This window comes from Sminthopsis crassicaudata, chromosome 4, assembly GCF_048593235.1.
Source record: "Sminthopsis crassicaudata isolate SCR6 chromosome 4, ASM4859323v1, whole genome shotgun sequence".
NCBI classification, from domain to species: Eukaryota; Metazoa; Chordata; class Mammalia; order Dasyuromorphia; family Dasyuridae; genus Sminthopsis; species Sminthopsis crassicaudata.
Window position 1 is genome coordinate 16136632 of NC_133620.1, and position 25484 is coordinate 16162115.

Genomic DNA, 25484 nt, shown 5'->3' on the forward strand with positions numbered 1-25484 from the left:
TCCAATTACATTAGACTTTTATTACAATTATTACAACTTCATAGTAATTTTATTTCAGTCCATTCCAAATCTTTTGGAATTTTAATTATTCCAACAAAGTTGAAATTATTTTCTCCAATCAAGTTCACAGATTAACTGAAATCTAACCACATTCTCCTCAGGGTCCATGAACCCTAACTTTAGAGCCCCTCTAAGTTAGCTCCCAAGCTAATTTGGAGGCAACTTGCAATAGGGAATAAAGTTCTGACAGGACTAGCTGAGCAGGTTACAGAGAATGTTCTGAAACTTACAAGGAGGTATGGGATCTTGTCAATTTCCTGTCCTTGCTGCTCTCCTAAACAAGGGCTGGGGTTCTGGGTCCCTTCTTGCCTCAAAGCTCTTGTCCTGTGATTTGGGGCTCATTGGGTGGATCTATCTGTGTATGGAGCCTTCCCAAGCCCCTCTGACCAGGTTGTCTCTCTGGTTCCCAGCTGACAAGCCTGGCTTTCTCTCCTATGGAGTGGGTGGTGTTTGCTCCCAGAAGACAGGCCCTGGAAGAGGGCAGAGGGCAGGGAACAGAGCAGAGGCTGGCACTCTCCCTTACTAGCCAATAAAACTAGCCCAGGGAGCAGCTCCATGGAGATAAACACAGCTAAAATTTAGAGCATTGCTTCCGGGAGCCCCATATCAGGAAGAGAAGAGGGAGGAGGAGTTTGGCTGATGTGGTCTTCCTGACAGAGCTGGGAAAGATGCAGCTCTCTCTGAGAAACATGATCCCTTCTGTTTGGGAAAGAGCCTCTCTACAGAATGGGATAACGCAAGGGCTTCTGGGAAAAATTACTTCAACCAATGAACTTGCTCCTCCTAAGCATGCAAGCTCCTCCCCAGGAGTTCACAGAAGTAAAACTCCCAGTAAAGGCAGAAACTAGAGAATTGTTAAGTACCAACTTAGCACTTAGTAAGAACTTAACAGAGCCTCGCATATGATTGGTGCTTAATCAATGCTTTTTACTTCCCTTCCTTTTTCTCTGGAACGACCTCCTTTTTTTTTCTATGGGGGCTAAGAAGTTATACAAAAATAGTTTGACCTCTCTCCTGTCATTAAAAAATAACATATCTCTAACCAGTGGATTTCAACCTTTTGATAATAACATCTTTATACTATTAAAATATGGAGGATTTATTTATATGAGTTAGGTTTATTAATATTTATCATATTAGAAATAAAATTTTGAATTTGTAGACTCTCTGAAAGAGTTTCAGAGACCCCCCCAAGATTCTTGGAACTGCATTTTGAGAACCTCTATTCTAAACAATTCTATCTTTTGGAACCTTCTAAAACTCTATGCCTTGATCTTCAAGTTTTTCATAGGAAATATACTTCCTAGGAAAAATTACCTCAATGTCTTTCTTCTACCACCCCTAAATCTAGGGTAGAGAAAAATAGGATTGGCTATTACTACTATACTGTCAGTAAAATGGAGGGGGCCTTATCAATTCCAGATGACATTGAGCACAAGGGGAACAAGTCTGCTTGTAGTATATCCAACATCCAAAGGCTAAAACATCACGTGCCTGGACTATGGCACTGGTGAAGTCAACAGGATCCCATGAAAGGACTGGTGCTGTTCCAAGTGGATCTCATCATCCAGATTAAGACTTGAGTTCCTCCTCTTGTCATAGTTGTCTCCTCCAAAACGGAAACTTGGCCATCAGCCAGTCATCTCTGATTCAGGAAATAAGAAGCTTATACTTATGTATTATAAAATACATAGACTACTTAGAGAAATTCAAGGCCTCTGAACCATGACATATTCAGTTACTTTGTCTTCAAACCGGCCAGATATTTCCATGTCCGTACAGTAGAACTTTAAATGCTATTTTCCTAATTAATGAGTGAATTCTTTGATATCAGGAACTGTTTGATTCTTACCCTTTGTATATCCAGCACGATGTTTGGCACATTATAGGTGTTTTTTTGTTGTTGTTCCTTTTTTAAGTGTTAATTTTATTGAATCCCATTGCTAGAAGAGGAAATTACTGTACCAATATAATAATAGATCTTTTGAAATAGTGATATAAATTATTAATATTCTTATTATTTAGGCTTAGTCATGTCTAATGGACAAGCATAGAAACAACAAAGAAGATTTGCTCTAATGACCCTAAGAAACTTTGGTTTGGGAAAAAAGACTCTGGAAGATTGGATACGGGAGGAGGCCAGATATCTCATTGAGACTATCAGGGAAGAAAAAGGTGAGCACTGGTCAGACAGAGATGTTTTCAATTGCTTGTGATTGTCCATTTGGCCAAATGATCATTGCTCCCCAACATATGGTGTTTAATCCTTTAAAAGGATTTCTTTGCCTCTTTTATAGCAAATCATTTTTTGTCATTCCACCTCTCCCTTTCCCTTTCTCCCAGGAGTAATTTTATTTTTATACATTATCTCTTCATATTCAATTTATACCTGTGTCATATCTATATCTATATCTATATCTATATCTATCTATCTATCTATCTATCTATCTATCTATATAGATAGATAGATAGATAGATAGATAGATAGATAGATTTCTAACTGCCCTAATAATAAGAAAGTTCTTTTGAATTACAAGCATCATCTTTCCATATAGGAATGTATACTGTTTATGCTTAATTATGTTTCTTATGATTTCCCTTCCTGTTTACATTTTTATGCTTCTCTAGAGCCTTGTTTTTTGAAAGTTAAATCTTCTGTTCAGCTCTGGTCTTTTCATCAAGAATATTTTTAAATCCTTTATTTTATTGAATATCCATTTTTATCCTGAAGGATTATCTCATATCTATTTAAGCAATAGCTGGTTATGGGCAACAGTAGTAAAGTACAGATGTGCTGCTGGATGGGGAGGGAGAGGTGAGAGAAAATTGTTTAGGGGGAAAATCTGGAAACTTCTGCTGAGTTGTTTTAAAGACCACGAGTGCCATGAAAAGTAGTCTATCCACTTTCTCTTCCAGTAAACAGGACAGCCCTTTGACCCACATTATGAGATCAACAATGCTGTTTCCAATATCATCTGCTCCATAACTTTTGGGCATCGTTTTGAATACCATGATTCTCAGTTTCGGGAGCTGCTGAAGACTTTGGAGGATATCATGATGCTTGAAACCAAGTGGGAATGTCAGGTAACAGACTATCCTTTCCTGGGCAAGGCTGGCTCAGCCACAATTGGGCCACATATTTCCCCCATAAGAAAAGAAACAAGAATGGTTTTGAGAAGTTGATAGAAGCTAAATCTGTCTGGGAATGTGCTTGTAAGTAATTAAGGGGACTGAGAATGGGAGAGAAAAGAAACAAGATTTTTATAAACAGTGACATGAAAGAACATGCCTGAGGCATGAACATGCAGTTCCAGAATACTGTGATCTCCAAATAATGAAAAAAAGTTTCAATATAGTTTTAAGTTTATCTTAAATCTATACCCAGATTACCAATTTAAAAACACTTATTATGCATGTATTGGGTGCCAAGAGATGCTAGGAGATAGGGATGCAATGACAAAAATTAAACAGCCCACAACCTCAGATAGTTTACTTTTTGTTGTAGGAGACAATATTCCTTCAAATGAGTGTATGTGCAAATAAATAAATCCAATAGAAGAGAGAGAGAGAGAGAGAGAGAGAGAGAGAGAGAGAGAGAGAGAGAGAGAGAGAGAGAGAGAAAGAGAGAGAGAGAGAGAGAGAGAGAGAGAGAGAGAGAGAGAGAGAGAGAGAGAGAGAGAGAGAGAGAGAGAGAGAGAGAGAATGAGAGAAAGGGATAGAGAAAGGGAGAGAAGAAAGGAGGGAGGGAAGGAATGGGAATGGGAAGGAGGAAAGGAGGGAAAGAGAGGGAAAAAGGGAGGGGAGTAAAAAGAGAGAGAGGGAGATATGAAGGGAAGTGCAGAGATAGAAATAAGAGACACAGTCATATAGTTAAAGCAAGAGATTGGAAGAGACAGAAGAAACAGAACTACAAAAACATGGATGATTTAAAGGCTTACATTTAAGGTGTACATAATGTAGCTCCCACCTCACTGCCTTTGCACTGATTGTCCCTCTTGTCTAGAATGCTCTCCTTCCTTTCCTCCATCTCTTGGTTTCTTTCAAGAATGAGCTTAAATTTCATCTTCTCCTGCAGGATGTTTTCCCAATCCTTCCAATTGCTGGTGCCTTCTCCTCAGAATATCTTTCAATGAGTGTATATGTGTAGCATAAACTTAGTTACATGGTGATTCTCCCATTAAAATATGAACTATGACAATAACTGACATTTTTTTTCTCTTCTTTATATTTCAAGCACTCAGAACAATGCCTGAGTCATAGCATGTATTTCATAAATGTTTGTTGATTGACTGATTTATTTAGATTCTTACAACAGGATTTTTGAGATAGCTGCTATTAATATGATCATTTTGCAGATAAGGAAACTGAAGCTGAGAAAAATTAATGACTTGCTTCACAGCTAATAATGGTCTGAGGCAAATTCTACCTTAAGCATTCCATCTACTTTTCTTCCTAGTTGGCCAATGAGTTAACCTCACCAAAGGAGTCACTAGTCACAATTTCACTTAATTCTTCAGGAGTTTGGCTACAGAAGACAACGAGGACAAGGGTGAACAACAGTAACTTTCATTTCCCTAAGAAGAGCAAAATGGAAATTCAGGAGAAGGGAATTCTGGGTAGCTAACAGGGAAATATGTGCCCAAGTGTTAGCAATTTCTGTAAATAAAGTTCTTCTCTCCTTTGTAGATTATAAACCTGCCTCAGTTGGTGACATCTTGCATCAGAAAATAGCCAAGACTTTGGTGTATGAGACAAAAGATAGTTGGACACTAAGCTGGATTTTAAGAGAGCACTAGTATGTGAGAAGACACAGTGGTTTAAATAGAGTCTATCCTCCAGGAATGGTTAAACATAAAATTAGGGTAAATTTTATGATGCAAAAAAAAGTCAAGAACCCTAGCCTGACTTAGGATGAGGAAGATGAAGAGATATGATAGTCTAAGAGAAACTGACACTCATCCTTTCCCAATCTGCCCCTTTTTAATATTTAGTTGTTCAATCTGTTTCCTTGGATAATGAAACATCTTCCAGGAACTCACCAAAAGCTGTTTAGTAAATGGAAGAAGGTAGAATCTTTTGTAGAATGTGTAATTAAAGAACACAAAGACCTGAACCCAGAGGAGCCTCAGGATTTCATTGATGCTTACCTGAAGGAGCTGTCCAAGGTAATAGAGACAATTCAGAAAGTGATCATTGTGTTTAAAACAAAACAAAAAAAGTACAAAGTTGGGGATACATGTATAAAATGTTCTAAATTTTATATCTACATCATAATGTAAATATATTTCCTCAGCGACAATCCTGGAAGGTAAAGAATATAAGTTTGGAGCTTGCCACTGGAGAACTCATGGTTTCTATTTAGAATTGGAAGGGACAATAGGGCTCATTGAATTCCACCCCCTGATTTTATATGAGGGGTAACTAAGGCTCAGAGAAGTCACATAGCTATTAGGAAACTGAGGCTATATTCGAACCCAAATCTTCCTGTCTCCAAGTCTAGCATCATTTTTATTAATATCTTCTTAGAGATTAGGTCTTGGCCCTGCTATTTCATCCCTATGAATTCATCTTCCTACATGTCTTTTTTTCCCATCTATAATATTAAGATATTCTCTGGACCCCTAATATTTTTATAATTACCATGTGTAATGGTAATATATAAATATAAATATAAAAATATAAAATAAGTTAAATCATTCATCTTACATATGGAATTAAAATATAACCACCTTTGTGAATTTGTGCAACATGTGGACAGAATTGCAATCTAGGTCATTCCTAAGTACTACAAAATCAGATTAAAAGTTGTACTTTAAACATATTTAACAAAATAAATGGAAATACATCAGAACATAGATAATATAAGACAATATTCAGGCTCCAGGGATCCTTACATTTGTGGCCCTATTTCTATATATAAAACAGTGGATTTGATTCCAGATTCAAGATTTTATGATTATGTCCTATATATTTCAAGAATGCCTGATCTCTATTCATATTCCACTTTCTGAATTAATTATCCAAGTTTAGTGGGAACAAATTGTTTCTCTAAGTCTCACTATTTTCATTTGAAAAAATGTATACAATATTAGTGGCAATATACTTTATAGGATTATGAGTGACAATTCTAAAATATTTCAATTAAAAGAATGAATCAATGAGGTAAAACATTTATTCTCACCTAGAAAAGTAATAATGCTAAGAAATGGTAATATAACTACTACTTAGCTGCATATATACACCAGGGTTTACAAAATGTTTTCTTCCTCTAAGCAGTACCAAAAGATAGCTAACACAGGTATTTTCTCCATTTCACAGATGAAGAAACTGAAACCAAAAGAGTTTACTGTATTTGTTCAACAGACATGGAGCATGAATATATAAATTCAGCTCTTTGGACTGAGTTCTTTATTTTAAGTGCATGAAACAGGGATGAACTTATAACAAGAGAAGGTTATCTAGGCAATTGCTTTGAATATTGATAGATTTGGAGTTAGGAAACTTTCCATGTGAATGAGGGAAAAATGTGACTCAATCTGTTGGTCTCAGTTTCCTCAACTGTAAAATGGGAATAAAACATGTTCTATTGCACAGGGTTGTCATGAGGATCAAATGAAAATATATGTTAAACCCTTAACATAGTATTTGGCAGATAGTTGGCGCTATATAAAATTTGAACTATTTTTATTCTCCATTATTCAATTAGTTTTTATTTGTGCCAGAAGAAGAGAGCAGCAGCTACAAACTAGCATGTGGATGGATGTGCAGTACAATTAAAATGAAAATAATATGAATGATAATAAGGAAAAGAATAAGAAGGGAAAGGAAGGGAATGATGAAAAAGGAGAAGAAAGAGAATGAAAAAGATAAAGTGAAAGATGATGAGAGAGAAAAGAAGGGAAAATAGAAAAGATGGAAGAGGAAGAGAAATAATTAAATACAAATACAGATGCAAATTCTATGCAAACTTCTATGGTTCTGCTACACTAAGAATCTCTACTAAGCATACATTCTGATCAGATAATAGAACAAAAAACATAATCATATTCAAAAAACCAAACAATATGTCCATTCTTTTATGTATGTATCACTGGGTGAGGGGAAGAGGAGGAATTGGAACAGAGGAGCATGTCACAGGGTGGAGCAGTAGCACGATGAACAGAGTGGTAGATTTTGGTCAAGGATCAAGATTTATGTCATTTATTAGTCCTGGAACTGACTTTGTGCAATTTGTGTAATGGTCTCTGAATTTAACTTTCCTCACCTGTAAAACAAAGATCTCATTTATTTGCATGGTTTTAGTGACACAGTAACTACATCCTCCCAACTTAAGAGAAATAGAAGCTGCCACAGGTCGAAACAAGATGGTGGATTAAAGCAGAAAATTACTTAAGCTTTCCCCAGGTTCCTAGAAATAACCTTAAATCGAGCCATTCAACAAATTCTGGAATAACAGATTCCACAAGAGGAAAGGTTTAAACAACTTTCCAAGCCAAAATATCTTAGAAGGACTGCAGCAAAGGACTGTCTCAGTTGAGTTAAAAGGGAGCAAAGCCCCCTGCAGGTAATATAGCAGCATCAGATTTAGGGAAGATCAAAAACAAATCCAGTCCTGACATATGAAACCTCAAAGGAAAATATTAGTTGGTCTTATTCCCCAAAGTCCTCCTGGAAGATCTTTAAATTGATTTTTAAAATTACATTAGAAGAAGGAGAAAAAAATTAAGAAAAGAAACGTGAGCTAGGCAAAGGAATCATGAAAAAAGAACCAAACAGCTTAGAAAATCAAGCAAAAAATTGATTGAAGAAAAAAGGCCTTAAAAAGTGTGATTGGCCAAATGAAAAAGGAGGTAAAAAATTAATTGAAGAAAATAATTCCTCCAAAATTAGAATTGGGCAAATATAAGCTAATGATTCCATGAGATATTAAGAATGAGTCAAACTTAATAAAAATGAAAAAAAATAGAATAAAATATTAAATACTTCATTGGAAAAACAACTAACCTGAAAAATAGATACAGGAGGAGTAAGCCAGAAGGGATCACAAATTTTCAGGCACTATAGATTTCCTATTAAAAAAATACAGAAAACTACTAAAAATTAATTTAGGGCAGCAAAAATAAAGGGATAAAGCAGGTGTCTTTTTAGGAAATCTCAATAGAACCATAAAGAAGATTCTATTGACTAAGGTTTGGACTGAGAGAAGTATAAACATTTCTTAGCTGACTCCAGTGAACCAACAGTCTACTTGGAGGGAAGCAAAACCTTAGGAAATTTCATTTTAACTTTCACTTCATTTATGGTTTCAAGAACTTTTCCCTCATTAACTTTCACCTCATAAACTTACCTCACAGATTTTCATGTAAAAAATAGCAGTTTGCTGAGTGAGGGAAGCTTAAAGGATTCTCTGCTGTTTCTGGAAGTTATTCTCAGCAGTGTTGATCACATGTAATCAGTCTCTGGCTATGACAGTGAATAAAGAGAAGTGAGTACACATCTTGTCAGTGCAGTACCACAGGGAGCAAGAACATGTTCAAGACTCTATGGCTGGGATTCAGGAGAGGAAGGAGAGTCCCTAAGATTGAACAGAATTCAGAAAATATCCATAAGGAGGATCTGAAGCCCAGGGCTCCATAATCTGCAACTCTGGATTAAAATTCAAAAATAATGATATTAATCCACTAAAAAAAATAAGCAAATTAAAGACAAAAATGAATAAGCAAAGGAAAAAATAACGCAACTGATAACTACTCTGGTATAAAGACATGAGTTCATATTCAGAAGAAGATAGTGAGGTTAAAAAAAGCCGCTCCTACCCAAAAGAGAACTGTTAACTGGTCACAATCCCAACAAAAAATATGGCGAGAAAACAAAAAGGAATTTAAAAATCAAATAAAAGAAAACAGAGGAAAATTAGAAAAAAATTAATTCAAGAAAATTATGAAAAGAAAGTTAATCAATTAGAAAAGATGATATAAAACTTAAGAAAACAAGTCCTTGAAGACTAGTATTATGCAAGTGGAATTGAAAAACATAAAAAGACATAAAGACAATAAAACTAGAAAAATATAAAAGGATCTGAAATATCTCATTAGAAAAACAACTGATCTGGAGAAAAGATTGAGGGGAGACAAGATAGCATCTACCTGAAAACTATAACCGGAAGCAATAGGGTAAAATATTATTTGAATGTATTAAAGGAAATTAGCCTGAAGGTCTAAAAGAAGATAAAGAAATAGGAAAAATTCATTGATCACCACTTGAAAGAGATTACAAAAACACACTTACAATGTCATAGCCAAATTTCAAAATTTCCAGATTAAAAAGAAAATACTGCAAAAAACAAGGAGTAAAAAAACTAACAAACAAACAAACAAACAAAAAATAGAAAAATAATGGTCTCTGAGTTTAACTTTCCTCACTGGTGAAACAAAGATCACACTTATTTGCATGGGTTTAGTGACTAAAGCACCTACATCTCCAAATACAGTGGAAAGCAATCTGATTACATAAGCCTTCATAGTTTCTACGCCAAAAGACCAAAGGTCTTAGAACATTATGAGAAGCTGGAATTACATCCAAGAATAATTTATCTAGCAAAGTTGAGTGTAATGCTGAATTTGAGTGAGAAAGGATGATTAACTGAATTAATTGAAACTGAATAAACTGAAAAAAATAACTAAAATTTGATTAACTGAAAACCATTCCGTTATTTGTAACAAAAAAAGATCAGAGCACAATGGAAATTTGATATAAGATATCCTGATAAAATATAAAGGCTAATTATGAAATAGTGATTATAATCAGATTGTTTACTCATGATATGTGAATTTTTTATTAATATTAGTAGGGTGGAAGGTATGTTCAGAAAAGAAAAATAACTCTTATGATAGGGCTGCCAAGCCCTTTTGAGGGCTGATTTTAACCTCTGCTCTCCAACTCATCCACCTAATTCTCACTGTGACTCCAAGAAACTGTAGCATTCACAATAGCCACACTGCAGTAAACTGTTTCTGCAGACATGCTAAAACCTGATTAATGGTAACTGAAGAGTCTCAAACTTATTGGTAAGTTTGGTAGGGTGTCTATACTAAACATTTCCTGGTAGATTGGATAGATAAGAAAAATTTGTTCCAACAGTCATAGTCATGAAAGCAGCTGAAGTGAGCACTATAGATTCTTAAAGCTTTTTATTTTATTTTTTTTATTATTTATTTTTTTTTTTACTGTGGCAATTGAGGTTGGCTTGCCCAGGATCATACAACTAGGAAGTATTAAGTGTCTGAGGCATGATATGTATTCAGATCTTCCTTCAGACTTTTCAGACTTCAGGACAAATTCTCTATCCACTGTGCCAACTTAATTAGACTTTGAAGACACCAAGGTCATCCATTGCATATCAAGCCATCATCACTCTTTTTTACTCTATCCTGCCACTGGGCAGTGACAACGCTGAAAGAAAGAATGAGACCAATGACTGTGCAACTCTGCCTCATTTGAATCCAATTTACACATGAATCAAAAGACATCACCAATATAATTTTACCATTTCTATCTACTTCAAAGTCCTGGGACAAGAGGCAAGTGACAAAGTAGCAGGTGCAGATACACTGTGAGTTGCAGGTACAATCCTTAATATGGGAAACCAGGCGATAGGGTCCTCTTCTCACTGGAAGCAGCAATGGGATTTAGTAGCCCCACTGGGTATCTGGGCAATGTTTTAAGGATCATATTATTGACCTTCTAATGTGACAAAGAAGCTAGAAAATATGCTCTAAGAAATTGTCAGTTTATCTAATCCTGGCCAGATTACTGGGGAAAGCAGGGAATCAACCCTACAATCAAAACACACACACACACACACACACACACACATACACACACACACTGGACAAAATCATCTGCAAAGTTGATTCCACTCATCATTAGTACATTTATAAAGAATACTGAAAAGACAAACATTTTTTATTACAAGCAACTCAACAGGTATCACATCCAAATTGAAGTACTGAATAAAATAATGCTGAAAATGAATGACATTTTATTGAAGTTGGACCGGGATACATATTTTTCCAGAAGATGTGATGGGAGTACCATGAATCTGGTATAGGATTTGTTATCCAATCTAAACTAATCAACAAACTTGTATGCATACCAAAAGGAGTAAATGAAAGGCTCATGACAAGAGATTACCAGTTGTAGCCTATGCTTCTACCTTGAAGAACCCTGATGAGGGCAAAGAAAAATTTTATGAATCATTGTGCCAATGTTCCAAAATAGAACAAGCTTATAATTCTAGGTGACTTTGAATACTAGAGTACACATGGCAGAGAGTCCTTGGGAGGAATGAAGTGGAAACAGTAACAGTACTGGCAACTGACAATGAAGACTTGTATCCCATGACCTCATCATCAACACTGTCTTTTATTTATCTAAACACAACAAAAGTTTCTAAGTGTACCCTCGCAGTAAATATTGACTTTTAATATTTGATTGTAAGGAAAAGGGACAGATAGAATGTGAATGTTAAAGGCAATTTGTGGTGCAGAGTGCTGGACAGATCAGGGACTTATCCTCTCCAAGCTAAATATTGGCATTTAACAAAAGTGATGGCCCAAAGGCAAAAAGAGTATTAGAAGAATTAATTCAACATATTAGAGTACTCCCTTGAGCAGGAACAGTTTTTGCCAAATTGGATGGAAAGGAGCCAATACACAATTGTCTGTATTGGAGCAGAAAATGAATGGGCAGCTTTTAGAGATATGATGTTCAGCACTTCATTTTCTCATCTGGGTCAGAACACTCATAAATATTAAGGCTGCTTTATCAAAAATGGTGGGGGAATTCTGAAACTTCTAAATGAAATATTCTTTTAAAATGCTTAAATGATTAGAAAAGGAAATGGAACAATCAATGAACTCTAAAAAATAAAACCCAGGTCCACATGAATTTACAGGTGAATTCTACCAAAGAACAATTAATCCCAATAACATATAAACTAGGCAAAGAAGTCCTATCAAATTACTTTTATGACATATATATGTTACTGATACCAAACTACAAAGAGCCAAACCAGAGAAAGAAAATTATAGACCAAATTCTTAGTTAATAGTGATGCAAATTTTTAGGGAAAAATGCTATTAAAAATTACAATAGTATATCACAGAGTTCATACACTATGACCACATGGGATTAATACCAGAATGTAGGACTGGTTCAATATTAGGAAAACTATCAGAGTAATTGGCCCTGTCAATGACAAAACCAACAGAAATTATATAATTACATCAGTAGATGCAGAAAACACTAGAAGGCATAGGAATAAACAAAGTTTTTTTTCTTAAAATGATAAATAGTATTTGTCAAAAACCATTAACAAGCATTATCCATGATAGAGATGAGCCAGAAGCCTTCCCAATATGATCAGTGATGAAATGAGAATATCTATTTTCACCACTCTTCTTTAATATTCTACTAGAAATATTATATTTCTTTAATATTTTACTAGAATTATTATATATTAGCAATAAAAGAGGAAAAAAATGAATGAATTAAAGTAGGTAATGAAGAAACAAAAATTTCACTCTTTGCTGATGATATGATAATATACCTAAGCCATCCTAGAAAATCAACTAAAATTTTATTTGTTATAATGAACAATTCAAACAGATTTGCAAGTCTATAGCCCAAAGAAATCATTTTAAAAGGAGGGGGGAGGACAGACATGTACAAAATCCTTATAGTAGCTCTTTTTAGGGTGGCAAAGAACTGGAAATTGAGGGGATTCCTAAATGACTAAACAAGTTATGTTGTATGAATATAAGAATATATAAAAAATGGTGGGCAGGTAAATTTCAGAAAAGTGTGAAAGAATTACCATGCATTGATGCAAAGTGAGGTGAGTAGAACCAGAAAAGACATTGTGTACAGTATTTACAAAGCTGAGCAATGATCAACTATGACTGACTTAATTCTTCTCAGCAATACAATGATCTAAGACAAATCTTAAAAAGAAAACTGATGGTGGAAAATACTTTCTACAGGCAGAGAAAAAACTGATGAAATCTGAATGAAGAGCAAAGCATACTATTCATTTTTTAATTTCAAAGTGTTCTTTCTTTTTTCATCTTCTTTCACACAACTAATAAGGAAATAAGTTTTATATGAATGTGCTTATATAATCTATATCAAATTGCTTATCATCAGTGATTTGAGAGAGGGAGGGATAGAAAAATTTGGAAACTAAAATTTTCATATAAAAAGAATATAAAAACTTTCTTCACATATAATTAGAAAAATAGTTTTCAAAGAAAATAATAGTAATTCTCATTCTTAGGTATAGTTACTGTATTCTTGGGGATTAAAAGAAGTCCAGCACCTGCCACCTTGACTTTCCCATGGTTCCTCTGAGGCTGATAGCTTCTCATGCTTGAAGAGAGGGATAATTATTATTTTTTTTATTATTTTTAACCACATGATCCTTGCCTTTTTAATTTAAGAATAACGTCCATTCTAGTTTTTTTTTTTATTTTTTTTTTATTTTTTTTTATTATTTTTTTTTATTATATATGTATATATATTTTATAATATTATCCCTTGTATTCATTTTTCCAATTTACCCCCCCTCCCTCTATTCCCTCCCCCCGACGACAGGCAATACCATACATTTTACATGTGTTACAATATAGTCTAGGTACAATACATGTGTGCGAATATCACTTTCTTGTTGCACAATAAACATTAGAATCCGAAGGTACATGCAACCTGGGCAGACAGATATTAGTGCTAACAATTTTCATTCCCCTCCCAGTGTTTCTTCTCTGGGTGCAGCTACCTCTGTCCATCATTGATCAACTGGAAGTGAGTTGGATCTTCTTTATGTTGAAGATTTCCACTTCCATCAGAATACATCCTCATACAGCATTGTTGTTGAAGTGTACAGTGATCTTCTGGTTCTGCTCATTTCACTCAGCATCAGTTGATTTAAGTCTCTCCAGGCCTCTCTATATTCCTCCTGCTGGTCATTTCTTACCGAGCAATAATATTCCATAACCTTCATGTACCACAATTTACCCAACCATTCTCCAACTGATGGACATCCATTCATCCTCCAGTTTCTAGCTACAACAAAAAGAGCTGCCACAAACATTTTGGCACATATATGTCTCTTTCCGCTCTTTAGTATTTCTTTGGGATATAATCCCAGTAGTAGCGCTGCTGGGTCAAAGGGTATGCACAGTTTGATAACTTTTTGGGCATAATTCCAGATTGCTCTCCAGAATGGCTGGACTCTTTCACAACTCCACCAGCAATGTATTAGTGTCCCAGTTTCCCCACATCCCCTCCAACATTTGTCATTATTTGTTCCTGTCATCTTAGCCAATCTGACAGGTGTGTAGTGGTATCTCAGAGTGGTCTTAATTTGCATTTCTCTGATCAGTAGTGATTTGGAACACTCTTTCATGTGAGTGGATATAGTTTCAATTTCTTCCTCTGAGAATTGTCTGTTCATATCCTTTGACCATTTATCAATTGGAGAATGGTTCGGTTTCTTATAAATTTGGGTCAGTTCTCTATATATTTTGGAAATGAGACCTTTGTCAGAACCTTTGTTTTTAAAAATATTTTCCCAATTTGTTATTTCCCTTCTAATCTTGTTTGCATTAGTATTATTTGTACAGAAACTTTTTATTTTGATGTAATCAAAATCTTCTATTTTGTGATCAATAATGATCTCTAGTTCTCCTCTGGTCATAAATTCCTTCCTCCTCCACAAGTCTGAGAGGTAGATTATCCTCTGTTCCTCTAATCTATTTATTATCTCCCTCTTTATGCCTAAATCATGGACCCATTTTGATCTTATCTTGGTATATGGTGTTAAGTGTGGATCCATATCTAATTTCTGCCATACTAATTTCCAGTTTTCCCAACAGTTTTTTCCGAATAATGAATTTTTATCCCTAATGTTGGAATCTTTGGGTTTGTCAAAGATTAGATTGCTATAGATGTACCCTTTTTTGTCCTTTGTATCTAATCTGTTCCACTGATCTACCGGTCTATTTTGTAGCCAATACCAAATGGTTTTGGTGACTGCTGCTATATAATATAGCTTTAGATCAGGTACACTTAGACCACCTTCCTCTGAGTTTTTTTTCATTAGTTCCCTTGCAATACTTGACCTTTTATTCTTCCATATGAATTTTGTTGTTATTTTTTCTAGGTCATTAAAATAGTTTCTTGGGAGTCTGATTGGTATAGCACTAAATAAATAGATTAGTTTGGGGAGTATTGTCATCTTTATTATATCCAAGAGCACTGAATGTCTTTCCAATTATTTAAATCTGATTTTATTTTTGTGGCAAGTGTTTTGTAATTTTTCTCATATAATTCCTGACTTTTCTTTGGTAGATGGATTCCCAAATATTTTATACTCTCAACATTTGTTTGGAATGGAATTTCTCTTTGTATCTCTTGCTGTTGCATTTTGTTAGTGATATATAAAAATGCCGAGGATTTATGTGGATTTATTTTGTATCCTGCCACTTTGCTGAAATTTTGAATTATTTCTAGTAGCTTTTTAGCAGAGTCTTTGGGGTTCTCTAAGTATACCATCATGTCATCTGCAAAAAGTGATAGTTTGATTTCCTCATTTCCTACTCTAATTCCTTGAATCTCTTTCTCGGCTCTTATTGCCGAGGCTAGCGTTTCTAGTACTATATTGAATAGTAATGGTGATAGTGGGCAACCTTGTTTCACTCCTGATCTTACTGGGAAAGGTTGCAGTTTATTTCTATTGCATATTATGCTTACTGACGGTCTTAAATATATACTCCTGATTATTCTAAGGAATAATCCATTTATTCCTATACTCTCAAGAGTTTTTAGTAGGAATGGATGTTGGATTTTGTCAAATGCTTTTTCTGCATCTATTGAGATGATCATATGGTTCTTATTAATTTGATTATTAATATGGTCAATTATATTAATAGTTTTCCTAATATTAAACCAGCCCTGCATTCCTGGAATAAATCCTACTTGATCATAGTGTATTATCTTGGAGATGATTTTCTGAAGTCTTTTTGCTAATATCTTATTTAAGATTTTAGCATCAATATTCATTAAGGAGATTGGTCTATAATTTTCTTTCTCAGTTTTCGATCTACCAGGTTTAGGTATCAGTACCATGTCTGTGTCATAAAAGGAGTTTGGTAGGACTCCTTCATCCCCTATTTTTTCAAATAATTTATATAACATTGGGGCTAATTGTTCTTTAAATGTTTGGTAGAATTCACATGTGAATCCATCTGGCCCTGGGGATTTTTTCCTGGGGAGTTGATTAATAGCTTGTTCTATTTCTTTTTCTGAAATGGGACTATTTAAGCAATTTATCTCCTCCTCTGTTAATCTAGGGAGCCTATATTTTTGGAGAAAGTCATCCATTTCACTTAAGTTATCAAATTTATTGGCATAAAGTTGGGCAAAGTAACTCCTTATTATTTCTCTAATTTCCTCTTCATTGGTGGAAAGATCCCCCTTTTCATTTGTAAGACTATCAATTTGATTTTCCTCTTTCTTTTTTTTGATCAAATTTACCAAAGGTTTATCTATTTTATTGGCTTTTTCATAAAACCAACTCTTGGTTTTATTTATTAATTCAATAGTTTTTTTACTTTCAATTTTATTGATTTCTCCTTTTAATTTTTGTATTTCGAGTTTAATTTTTGGTTGGGGGTTTATAATTTGGTCTTTTTCTAGCCTTTTAAGTTGTAAGCCCAATTCGTTAATCTTCTCTTTCTCAATTTTCTTCAAATAAGCCTCTAAAGATATAAAATTTCCCCTTATTACTGCTTTAGCTGCATCCCAAAGATTTTGATATGATGTCTCATCATTATCATTATCTTGGGTGAAATTGTTAATTGTTTCTATAATTTGCTCTTTCACCCAGTCATTCTTTAAGATGAGATTATTCAATTTCCAATTACTTTTTGGTCTATTTACCCCTAACTTTTTACTGAATGTAGCTTTTATTGCATTGTGATCTGAGAAGAAGGCATTTATTATTTCTGCCTTCCTACATTTAATTTTGAGATCTTTATGTCCTAATATATGGTCAATTTTTGTATAGGATCCATGAACTGCTGAGAAGAAAGTATATTCCTTCCTATTGCCATTCAGTTTTCTCCAAAGGTCTATCATACCTAGTTTTTCTAATGTTCTATTTACTTTTTTAATTTCTTTCTTGTTTGTTTTGTGGTTTGATTTGTCTAAATCTGAGAGTGCAAGGTTGAGATCTCCCACTATTATAGTTTTACTGTCTATTTCTTCTTGCAGTTCTCTTAACTTTTCCTTTAGAAAGTTAGATGCTATACCACTTGGTGCATATATGTTTAGTATTGATATGGCTTCATTATTTATGCTACCTTTCAGCAGGATATAGTTTCCTTCCTTATCTTTTTTAACGAGATCTACTTCTGCTTTTGCTTGATCTGAGATAAGGATAGCTACCCCTGCTTTTTTGGCTTTACCTGAAGCATAATAAGCTCTGTTCCAACCTTTTACCTTTACTCTGTATGTATCTCCCTGCTTTAAGTGTGTTTCCTGTAGACAACATATTGTAGGGTTCTGCTTTTTGATCCAATCTGCTATCCGTCTCCGTTTGATGGGATCGTTCATCCCATTTACATTTACAGTTAAAATTACTAATTCTGTATTTCCTGCCATCGTATTATCCCCAGATTATACTTTTTTCCCTTGACCCCCCTGATCCCCCTCCCCGATATTTAATTTACAGACCCCCCTTGTGACGCGCAACCCTCCCTCTTTTTTTTTTTTTTTTTTTTTAGGATCCCTCCCCCCTCCCTCCAAGTCCCTTCACTTATTCTCCTTTTCCTTTCCCCTTTTCCTCTCCCCCCTTTTAATGAGGTGAGAGAAAATTCTCTGAAAAACAAATATGTTAATTATTTACTCTTTGAGCCTCTTCTGATGAGAGTAAGATTCACACAATGATTCTCCCCCTCACTAAGTTCCCTCAGATATGGTGTAATTTCTATGTCTCTTCCTGGGATGTAGTTTCCCTCTTTTTATCACTCCTTCCCCTTTTTCTGAACCGACCTCCTTCCCTTTACCACACCCCCCTTTTTTTCTTTTATATCAGTAAAATCAAATTATCCTTGAGTATTTTTTATATACCCACAACAAAGTTACAGTTCTCAAGGGTTCTGTGTACCTTTTTCTGTTTCTCTTCAGTCTTGTGGATGTAGATCAAATTTTTTGTTTAAGTCTGGTTTTTTTCTTAGAAACATATAGAATTCCTCTGTTTCATTGAATGACCATCTTCTTCCATGGAAAAAGATGCTAAACTTAGCTGGGTAGTTCATTCTTGGTTGCAGTCCTTGATCTTTTGCCTTACGGAATATCAGGTTCCAGGCCCTTCTATCTTTTAATGTGGAGGCAGCCAGATCTTGGGTGACCCTTATTGTGGCACCTTGGTATTTAAATTGTTTTTTTCTAGCTGCTTGCAGGATTTTCTCCTTTGTGTGGTAATTCTGCAGCTTAGCCACAATATTCCGTGGTGTTCTTTTTTTAGGGTCTATTTCAGAAGGAGTTCGATGAATTCTTTCCACATCTACTTTCCCTTCTGTTTCTATTATCTCTGGACAGTTTTCTTTGATAATTTCCTGTAAAATAGAATCTAGGCTCTTTTTTTGGTCATAGTTTTCTGGAAGTCCAATAATCCGCAGATTATCTCTCCTAGATCTATTTTCCAGGTCTATAGATTTTCCCAGTAAGTATTTGACGTTGTTCTCCAGCTTCTCATTTTTTTTTGTTTTGTTTGACTGATTCTTGGGTTCTCTGTGAATCATTCATTTCTATTTGTTCCATCCTGACTTTTAAGGAGTTATTTTCTTCTTTCACAGTTTTTAGTTCTTTTTGTAAATGCCCAATTTCGTTTTTAAATGAATTATTTTGCTCTATTGAGTTTTTTTCCATTTCCCTAATTTTTTTTTTTTGAGAATTATTTTCTTTTTCCAATTCAGAAATTCTATTTTCTTGAGACTTTTTTATCTTTTCCAATTCAGAAATCCTACTTTCCTGTGTTTTTTTAACCTTTTCTAATTCACTAATTTTGTTTCCCTGCATCTCCTGTGAATTCTTTATTTTTTCCAACTCCAATTTCAGGACATTGTTGTTCTCTATCATAACTTCCCTTTCTTTTCCCCATTTTTCTTCGATCTCCCTCAATTTCTTAAGAGCTTCTTCTAGGAGAGAGTTATGTGATGGGGGGCAGGAATCGTTCCCCTTTAGGTTGTTATCTGATTCTCTGCTGTCAACTTCCTCGGGGTTGGACACCCGCTCTTTCTCTGTATAGAAGGAATCTATGGTTTTTCTAGCTTTTTTGCTCATACTTAAAAAAAAATCTTTTGGGGTCTGTCTCTGGGGTAGGAAATTATTTACTTCTTTACCAGCTTCCTCCCAGACGGGATGGATGCAGCGGCTCCTGAGCCTGAGCTAAGAGAGAGCTCTGGGAGAGAGTTCCCCACCCTCTCCCTGGGAGTGCCTCAGAGGTGATTAGCACTGCTGTGCTTCGAGGGCGTAGAATAGTGAAGACTGCAGGAAGCCCAGCCTATGTGTCCGGGTGGGGAGTGGGTGTCTGCAGCAGGTGACGTAAGAAGCCCCTGCGCTCAAACTGGAAGTGTCTGCCAGAAACCGCGGTCCCTAGTTCAAAGGTTCCGCTTCTCTGGGACTTCCTGGAGCTGAGTTCCACTCCCTCCAGCTAAGCTAGGCAGTGTGTGTTGCCTTGGGCTGTATCCACCCACTTGTCAGTCTCTTAACTATTCTCAGGAGGTAGCTGAGGCCACACCCCCTGGTGCCGAGTCACCCCCAGGGTCCGGGGAAAATCTAATCTGAGTTTTAAAATATTTTGGCTTTCTCTTCTGAACTGCTAAATAATTAGCAGAGAAGAGCTAACAGCCTGTGCCAGATTCCTTTACCTCAGTGGCTTCTCTGATCCCAGAGCCCCTCCCAGCGCAATGGGCGCAGTGTGCCCCTACCCCACCGTCTGTGCTGGTCTTTCTTATTCCTCCCCTGAGAACTGACCTTTCCTGTTGAAACTCCAGATTCTCTTCAGCTGGTAAGTCGTGCTTCCAGTCCTTGTGGTATCTATCAGTCCTGAGCTAATTTTGAGACTTAATTTATCTAATTGGTTGTGAGGGAGTGAGGACGTTCACTGAGTCGTGTGTTTCCTCTCCGCCATCTTCCCATTCTAGTTTTAATGAAAACAATTTAGTCTTCTGCACCCTGGATCTCTTCATTGCTGGCACAGAGACAACTTCAACCACTCTGCGGTGGGCACTGCTGTATATGGCCCTTTATCCAGAGATCTAAGGTACAATGATGACAACAGGCTATGTACTCCTATATAATTCTGCCCCAAAATATTTATAGAGAACTGAAAAGTTTGCCAGTCATTTTACATACATCATCTTCTTTCAATTCTTATTGGAATCAAGCAATGATTATCATTTTTCACAATTATGAAGACCTCTTTTTAACAGGAAAATTTTGTTCTGCTCCCTATATGATAATAGTTTCTGGCTAGGGTGGAATTTGGAGTCAGGAAGATGTGAGTTCAAATTCTCCCTTAGGCACTTACTAACCATATGACCCTGAGCAAATTGCATAACTTCTCTGTGTCCTCATTTGCAAAACAGGGACAATAATGGCCCTTATGTCCCACAGTTGTTCATAGAATCAAACAAATTAACAAATCTATAGTACTTTATAAGCTTTAAAATTATATAAATTCCTGATGTTATTTGATCATTAATTATTATGGTAATTTATAACTATTTTCAATTTTAAAAGTATATGATAACAAAAATCAACATTTTAAAATGTATTTCTCTCTTATTAAATGTGATCAATCTCTATGTATTTCAAAAGAAATCTAAGTGAATGATACATTATTAATTCAATCTACAGAAGGTCATAAGGGCTTTAGATTTAGTATTGGAAGAAATCTTTAAAGGCCATCAACTTCAACCCCCTCATTTTACAGATGTGGAAACCAAAGCTAAGAGAAATTAAGTGATTTAAAGACCCTAGACAAAGCCTGGTGTGACTCAATGATTTTTGAGATAGAGAAAATGAGACCCTAAGAGGTTTTTATTCATGGACACTCAAATAGTGGGTGGTGAAGCTCAAATTTGAATCTAGGTCTTCTGTTTCCATATTCTCTATGGTTTCCGTGGTGTCACCTTTTTGGATACTTCCCAAGAACATAAATATTTTTCTTTTCCATTATGCAATTGAGTTTCTACCTTTCCAAGCTACAGAGTTTGGCTTGGTTAAGTGTCAAACCAAAATTTTCACCCCCCTTAGATATGGCTGTATTTCTCCCACATGATCAGAGAAAACAGGCTGAAAGGGGAAATAAAATTATCAGTTAGAAATCTATTTATAACTATGATTCTGAGCAAGTCACTTAACTTCTGTCTCAGTTTCATTTATATAATGGGGATAATAAAAGCACTGTACTTCTAGCACTTTTGTGAGGATCAAATGAGATAATATTTATTAAATGTTTTGAAAACTTTAAAGCACTCTATAAATGGGAGCTATTTTTTTTTTGAATCTTAAAAAAACTGTTCCTCTTTTTTTCAGGTAAAATACAAGCTGAGATTAACAGGGTGATTGGCCAATCTCGGCAGCCCACCATGGCTGATAAAGAGAATATGCCCTACACTTATGCAGCTGTTCATGAAGTTCAGAGAATGGGTGATATTCTTCCTTTCAATGTGCCCAGGATGGCTGTGGTTGATATCACAGTGGCAGGATACCATGTGCCAAAGGTAAATGACTTTTTCTCCCATGAAGCAAAAAGGGTTTTATGGCTTCCCTCTACCCTGGATGGTGGGTAGAAAAAGATGAAACAACACCAACACCAACATAGACTATGGAACAAAGATTTTTGATCTAGAATGCATGAATTTGGTTTTTTAAAAAATGTATATTTTGATATACATTTTATGTAATATGTTTTATAAGTCTATGTATGTTATTTTACACCATAAATAGAATTATTCTATGAAAGTGGGCATAAACTTCACCCCACTGACTGCCAAAGAGCTTCATGATAAAAATAAAAAAAGCAACAAAGAAATTTCGGACTAGAAACTTAAAATTATTGATTCCTACAGTTGAATAAGAAAAACAAACAAACAAGCAAATACTGATTTTGGAGGCAAAGGGAGGTAGAGAGACTGGTTTCAAAACCTAGTTTTAACCTTGTGTTTAAATAATTTATGTCCATTTAGGTTCAATATGTGTGACACCTCCCTGTGTCTCAGTTTCTTCATTTGAAAAACAAGAGGGTTTGACTAGATGATCATAAAATGTCCTTCCAATTGTTCTGGACTCTATGGTCAATGAGCATATGGGTCCAGTGTGGAACTTCCCCAATTTATTTTTTTTTATATATATGTGATGACTTTTTTTTAAACTTTTGACAAAAGCAAATCATACATATTGAGACAAAAATGATTTCTCAGTCACAGGAACATTCAGAAAGAGTTATTTGCATTTCCCATATGCTGAATTTCATTTCTGAGACTTGGTAACCAACTACCTTTCCATGAGGCTTGAATCCAGGCTGCAACTTTTAAAAAAGTCACCTTAGTCTTTAGAGAGTAAATGGAAGTCATGATTAACAAATCATTCTGACAGCTCCCAGTTTAAAGTTTCATTAGCTCCAAAAGAATTTCCTTTATAGAAACATTACAGTTTCATGCAATAAACATTTATTAAGGGTGTATTATATTTCAATCGCTGTGCTAAATGTTGCTGAGCTTTAAACTGAAGTTTCATTTATTTTTCATTTACTGAGCTAAAAAGCAAGACGACACTGTGAGCATTACAGAGCCCAATAATGAGCAAAGAAAGAGCTGCCATATTTAATTTCTTCTAGGGTCTTCAGAGCAACACAAGAAGGCCTGGAACTTATGTTTTTTCTGCCCTAATGTCTGTACCCATTTTTGTCTAACCCTCTGAACCCCTCCTATGGATACAGCTCTTTTTAAATTAGATTGTCTAAATACACTGAGATGTCTTTATAATCAGACACAAGGAAACTGTAGGTCCCAATCTAACAAGGCCCAGTAGATAAAGAGTTGGAACTGGAATCAAGAAGACCGGGGTCAAATTCAGCCATAAATGCTTAGTGTGTTGTGATGGTCCAGTCTAGCTCCTCTGAACGGCTCAGAATAAGTCCTTGTCAGGATAAGCAAAAGTCCTTGCCCCACGTTGTGGACGCCAATATGTAATGTGCTGTTGTCTCCAGAGGCTGCCGATCGCTCTCTGGGAGGAGATCTGCTGTGTCAACTCAACTCTCTCAGACAGATTCTTCTTCCTGTAGAGAACTGTTGTGTCCAGACAGTTGCAGTTAACTCTAGTCCAGAGTAGTGACTTCCCTCTTTTATCCTCCCAGAGAATGGGCATGGGATAATGCAAGGGCTTCTGGGAAAAATTACTTCAACCAATGAACTTGCTCCTCCTAAGCATGCAAGCTCTTCCCCAGGAATTCACAAGTAAAACTAGAGAATTGTCAAGTACCGACTGAACACTTAGTAAGAACCTAATATCTCATTATCTCATTAGCACTTAGTAAGAACCTAACAGTGTGTAATCCCAGACAAGTCACTTTATCTGCCAGCCTCAGTATCCTCATCTATAAATATAAAAAGGTGTATAGTCCCCAAATCTCTAATGCTATATTTTAATTACTCTGAATCAAAAATTTTCAATGGGTTTCCTTATTGCAAATCCACAGATCTTTCATGGTATTTGACATTTCTAACCATTGTTTCTTACAGGACTTCTGAAGGAATTTACAAATTTATGGCACATTGAAAGCTGGGAAAATTACTCATTTACAATGTAATTCATAAGTAGGCATGAAGTAGGGTGGAGCAGAAGCCAAATGAAAGACAAATCACCCAATGCTATTAAATGTCAAATTTGTCCCAAAGGGGAAGTTTTGAATAAGGCTAGCTGGATGAACTTGAATGAGTCTACCTTTTCTCAGTTTACCCATGTGTAAAATGAGAGAGATGAACCAAATGACCTCTACAATCCCTTCCAATTCTAAACTCTCTAATGCCAAGGTTTTAAACTTGGAATCCATGAGCTCAATTTTTTGTTTTGTTTTGTTTAGAATATGATGGTTGTATCTCAAGATAATCAGTTTCTTTTGTGTTTTGTGTGTTTAATTACATTCATTTTATTTTTTTTTATTTTTTTAAATTACATTTATTTTAAAATGTGATTCTGAGAAGGGTTGTCAAAACTTACCAGCTTTCCAAAGTTTTTCCAACCCAAACAGATTGGAAACCCCTGCCTAAGAAGTCTAGAGTTCTTGGCCACTAGACATCTATAGAGCATCAGATTCTATGTTCTCTCTGGCTCTCATTTCCTCTTCTGTAAAATGAGAGAGTGGACCATGTCTCTTCCTCTTCAAAGTTTCTTATAACCCAGTAGTACTCAGAGATACCAAGAAATTTGGGTTTGCTGGAAGTTGTGTGCTGGGAAACACTTTGCATTAGCAAAACTTGTTAGATTATACTTTACTCTCACCCTAATGAAACAGAAGAAAGGAAGGAAGAAAGGAAAGAAGGAAGGAAGGAAGGAAGGAAGGAAGGAAGGAAGGAAGGAAGGAAGGAAGGAAGGAAGGAAGGAAGGAAGGAAGGAAGGAAGGAAGGAAGGAAGGAAGGAAGGAAGGAAGGAAGGAAGGAAGGAAATCCTTGATCCTCAGTGGGGCAGCTCCTACTCACAGAAGAATGAAGTGACCCACACTCAACACTGTATTCCAAGATAAGGTCAAAATGGGTTCGTGATCTAGGCATAAAGAATGATATTAGAATTAAAATAGAAGAGCACAGAATGTTTACTTCTAAGACCTGTGGAGAAGGAAAGATTTTGTGGCCAAAGAAGAACTAGAGATCATTATTGATCACAAAATAGATAATTTTCATTATATTAAGTTAAAAAGTATTTGTACAAACAAAACTGATACAGACAAGATTAGAAGGGAAGCAATAAACTGGGAAAACATTTTTACATCCATAGGTTCTGATAAAGGCCTCATTTCCAAAATATATAGGGAATTGACTCAAATTTATAAGAAATCAAGCCATTCTCCAATTGATAAATGATCAAAGGATATGAACAGATAATTTCAGACAAAGAAATTGACACTATTTCTAGTCATATGAAAAGGTGCTCCAAATCACTATTGATCAGAGAAATGCTAATTAAGACAAGTCTGAGGTACCTCTACACACCTTTCAAATTGGCTAAGATGACAGGAAAAGATGACAAATGTTGGAAGGGATGTGGTAAAACTGGAACACAGATACATTGTTGGTGGA

The 25484-nt window shown here is 35.5% G+C and overlaps 1 pseudogene; it reads left to right on the top strand.

Annotated features, from left to right (window-relative positions):
- The first annotated feature begins 728 nt into the window (after nucleotides 1–728).
- Nucleotides 729–23939, top strand: LOC141539765 (cytochrome P450 2J4-like; annotated as a pseudogene).
- Nucleotides 23940–25484: the final 1545 nt, after the last annotated feature.